This window comes from Rutilus rutilus (genome assembly GCF_951802725.1).
Source record: "Rutilus rutilus genome assembly, chromosome: 22".
In the NCBI taxonomy this organism is placed as follows: Eukaryota; Metazoa; Chordata; class Actinopteri; order Cypriniformes; family Leuciscidae; genus Rutilus; species Rutilus rutilus.
In genome coordinates this window covers 31,928,088-31,933,087 of record NC_140227.1, presented here as the reverse complement: position 1 = coordinate 31,933,087, position 5,000 = coordinate 31,928,088, and the positions used below count along the sequence as shown (strand labels likewise).

At 39.3% G+C, this 5,000-nt stretch overlaps 1 protein-coding gene across 1 annotated transcript in view; it reads left to right on the top strand.

The window, feature by feature from the left end:
• The first annotated feature begins 3,421 nt into the window (after positions 1–3,421).
• Positions 3,422–5,000, top strand: part of pycr1b (pyrroline-5-carboxylate reductase 1b) — an 11,715-nt gene continuing 10,136 nt past the window's right edge. Inside the window, exon 1 of the mRNA XM_084395157.1 lies at positions 3,422–3,556. The gene's annotated coding sequence lies outside the window, so the exon portion shown is untranslated. The remainder of the gene's footprint in view (positions 3,557–5,000) is intronic.

Genomic DNA, 5,000 nt, shown 5'->3' with positions numbered 1-5,000 from the left:
CTTAATAAAGTGAGATTAAATGCATAAAGTATATTTGTGTAATTTAACATAATTGCAGTTATGCATATTCTGAGTTTGCATTTCACTGTTTTTATTAATTTTGAAGAATACTGAATCTGTGTTTATGAAATTCACGTTCATATTTACAATAACCATCATGCTCACACAGGAGAGCTGTCAGTGAATACTTGGGAAAACTTTCAAAGTCCCCCTGTGGTGTAAATCCAGCTTTTAATGTTGTTTATGTGTCTATGTGGTGTTTTTAATACGCTTTAAGACAAAGCATGTGTAAGTTCATAAGTCGACACCATTGCTGAGTATTTCCTCCTTAAAACTGCAGTGAACCAAAGACAGTCTCAAACACACACTTTGAAATCGCTGGTGTTTCTGACGTCACAAACTACCTTGTAACCAATCAGATCAACGTGTGATCGTCAACCAGTGGATCTCTGAGCTGAGTGAGTGAGTGGAGGCGGGGCTCATTTGCATATTCATAGGCATACTAAATGAGGCAAGGGTGTCGAGTTACATTCAAGATATTTTAAGACATGAAGAATTATTTTTCAAGGAAAAAATGATTAAATATGTCATTTTGGTGATCAAAGATGAGTTTTAAGGGATAACAATTTTGACTACAAGGGGACTTTAATAATAAATATTCTCTGAACGTACTAAATATATTTTTGCGAAAGTTGAGGAAACATTCCATTTGATCATCTAGCAAACATCATGGAAATGTTCCTTTTAAATGTTCCAGGTTTACACATCACAATACAGAAGAAAAGTTTTGTTGCTACACTTCCGTTTCATTGCGACTTTAAACACTAAATTAATTTTCGTAAATGCACCATGAGCTTTGCTGTGTTGATTCCCTCATGCATATTTTTGACATCATGTCACAGTCAAGCAGAATGAATCAATGCGAGCCTAATTAAAAAGTCATTAAGCGCTCATCTTTTAATGAATTAGAGGCGCTGTTGATGAATGCGGGAGGATTTTTAATAACCGGCCCGTACGGTATACCGGGTTCATTTGTATTCGTGTGACCGACATCAGAGAGACCCTCACCTCCTGACACACACACACAAGACCCTCACATCACCTATACAAGCTGCTCTGAATGTCAAGAGCTTCACGGCTTTATCGCTCCTGACGCGTCTTTTGTGTGGAAGCGTTTAATCCGGCGACGCGCGGTAATTCCAGTCAGAGCGCGCGACACGAGCTGAATACAAAACTCGACGGAACTCCTCGTGTGCGCGCCTCTTTCTCTCTCTCTCTCTCTCTCTCTCTCTCTCTGTGTGTGTGTGTGTGTGTCTCTCTCTGGTTTTCTCCGGGCCAAATGAGCCCCTTAAGAAAAACCGTCAATCTGTGGATTTGGCATCCGTTCCTCCGTCTAATCACGGTGACAGAAATCGTCGTGCACGCTTCGCCTGGATTCCTTTTCAGACAGAACTGATTCATATATTTGGGTATTTTTAATAAATCTGAGGGGATTTGAGGGAGAAAGCCAATGAGTGTCGGTACGCTCCGGCGGGCACAGAGAGGAATATTGTGCCCGACGCCGCGGGACTTTAATTAACTCACTTAAAGAGGCAGACGGGCGAAGTTTGGCTCGAACTTTCTGTCGGGAAGAAACACGAATGTGTTTCTGTGACGTCACGGGCAGACAGACAGCAGAAGTGTGCAATGAAAGCCTGTCTCGCTGCTCTCATGAGTGAGACAGCAGCTGTCGACAGCATCTGTATATTTAGCACACAGACACGAACACTATTCACACACATTCCTCTCTCAGCTGCTCATAAACACAAGCAAGTTATGATTATAACATCAAGGCCAAAACATATGATATAGCTGTCTTCTGATTGGCCAATGCAGTGAACCTTAATTTACAATTGGTCAACTATTCTTATGAGATTCTCCCTCTTTCTCCTCAACTCTCTGAATAAAATGGAGCTGTTTCTTTCCTCCATATTCTCACTATTTCAGACTATATGAGCCACAAAAGCCTGAAGTATGTAAAACACATATGCAAACTCTTGTCATATTTTCTCTAAAGGTTCATTAAACTCTTCCATTTTTTTTCTGACTATTATTTCATAAGTCAGGCTTAACAGGGTTAACATGTGCTTCAACTGAAATCGTTGTATGTAAATGGTGGTGGGAACAAAACCCTGAATTCCTTTGATATATAATTCATGAGAAAGAGAGAATTTCAAGTATCTGAAGACAAACATTCTTGATAATCCATCTTAAGCCGATGGAGGATTCTCACATGAGGGATTCGTCTGGCAGAAATACACTCAGTGGACTTTATCTTTCACTTGTAACCGGAGTGTCAAAGAATCCTAAAGGAATGCTCATGGAATTCCAATCATAATTTAGTCCTAATTTTAATCTGATTAAAACAATAATCTTTTTTTGTTGCTCAAATGTAAATATAAACTTCAGTTCCAGTCTAAGTGTTATTTTTAATGCTTTCAAATCGTTTAATCGCGATTAATTGCGTTTATATGTACACACACATCTTATATATTTATAAACATATATTAGATGCGATTAATCGATTTGACAGCACTAGTTATTTTTTAGCATTATTCATATAGCCTATTATAGTTTTCATTTATAATTTGTATTAGCTTTTTTTAATTTAATTTTTATTTCGGTTTAATTTTTAGAAATTGTGTTCGTTGTTTTGATTTGTTGCTGTTTTCAAATAGTTTGATTTATTTACATTTTAGTTTTAGTTTTTATTTATTTCCAGTTTTAAGTGCTTCAGCTCAAACTTATTTCAGGTTATTGCAAGTCAAAAATTGTTATTTTAGTTTAAGTTTTCCGTATAATATTTAATATTTTATTTTACTTAAATTAACAAACATGTTTTTAATAGTTAACGTTTTAGTTAACAAAAATAAAACCTGGTTCCAGTGGAATTTTATGTAGGAGTCTTCCAATTTTAATCGAAATTTTGTAGCTTTGGGATTTTGACAAGTTGTTCAAATAATGAAAAGTTATTTTTTTTTGTATCTTAAAACTCAAATACACTTTCCATTGGGAAACTCTGAGCAGAGGATTTAACATATTAGTAAAAATTATATGATAACACGACGTTAAAACAGTTTTTTACAATGTTGAACTCAGACAGGTCATTATGTCTAAAATATATAATTTAGGATATCATTTTTTTTATTAAAAAAATTCATTTAATTTGACGTAGGCTAGCAAAACAGCTTCACAAAAAAAAAAAAAAAGCATGCAAAATGCAAATCGTATTTTGTGCAGTTTATTTAGCATTTACACATTCGCTGACCCACATTCAGGGTTTATTCTACTACAGGAACTGATGCAATAAGAGCGTACACTTACAAACCCCGCCCACAAGCGCTGATTGGTCTGACGCGACAGCATCTCGCCTCTCATTGGTTCCCGCGCGTGTCAGTCAGAGCGCGGTGCCGCTGCACATGGAGGGGATGAAGCCACGTTGACATCAATTAGTGTTTTTACTCACCGCTTGATAAACTAGATCCGAAACTTCAATTCACGGTGAATATCGGCGGAGGTGAGAAAATCTTCAGTTTCCTGAGATGATGAAATATTTATAGAATCATAATAATGATGGTGTATCAGGCTTAGAGGTCTGCTACCCGACCCGAGCCCGACGGGTCCCGAAAAATGTGCGGGTTTCGGGTCGGGTTCGGGTTAATGTTTATTGAACAGCCTCGGGTTCGGGTCGGGTTCGGGTTTGTAACTAAGAAAAACTAAATAGGCTATAGCCTATATAGTTTGCGTGTCGTGTGCTTTGCCTGCTTGCTGTGTTGTGGTGACCGGCACACGAGAGAGAGAAAGTTGCGTGAGCAGATGTGCAATGTGTGCAATGCATAGGCTACACAGACCACAGACAGGCTCTCTCTCTCAAATTTGATATATATACATACCGTATTTTCCGCACTATAAGGCACACCGGATTATAAGGCGCACCTTCAATGAATGGCCTCTTTTAGAACTGTTTTCATATAGGGCGCACCGGATTATAAGGCGCATAGAATAGAAGATACTGCAGTCAAACGTTTGACTGGGTTTGCGTTATGCAGTGGTCACCAACCTTTTCAAGCCTAAGATCACATCCAAAGTCCAAATGTAAACCAAGATCTACTACTTGCAAAAAATTATGAAAAAACAAGTGGCTGAGCTGTAAAACCTTGTTTATACTCGACGCGTCCGCATGAGCGCGAAGGTAATAAAAAAGTAATATCCGTCTGCTCGGGCAGATTCGGCTCATAGTCGTGCATCTTCGGATTCGGAGGCGCGCGCGCGGCAAAATTACGTCATTGTAACAGCGCGCGCGCCTCCGCATCCGAAGATGCACGACTTTGAGCCGAATCTGCCCGAGCAGACGGATATTAGTACATCTCATCACACCGGCACCCAGTTAAATCAGTTGTATGGTCTGGTGTTCAGTCTAAAACAAAACAGTTGCGTCAAGTAGCCTATAAATGCCTCGTCTGTTTGGGGAGTTGCGCGCGCAGTCAGCTGAGGCTCGCGCTCCGGTGCCAGGCGAAAGTATAAACAAGGTTTAAGTCAGCGGTTGTTTCACAGACAGATCCATATATAAGGTATTGCTGTTGTTCATTTAATTTGTTTAAAAATTCACATTTCATCCAGAGCGGTTTCTTCTCGCTAATATTTTGGGATTCACCTGCACGCCAAAGAAAATAAATTCTGTCAGCTGCCTACCGAGTTTGAATTTGATATAAAATGGTATTTATTTGCTGTGAGAAATAGAGTGGACCTCGGGTTCGGGTCGGGTTCGGGCTTAACATGTAAATGTAATTGTCGGGTCGGGTCGGGTCGGGTTAAATGATCGCGGGTACGGGCCGGGTTCGGGCTTCAGTTTAAAGCCCGTGCAGACCTCTAATCAGGCTGCAGGATAAGGAATGATTCTTCATATGCACTGATCATACTAACAGTAACATCATATCTGTATGTTTTATGCTATGGTGTAT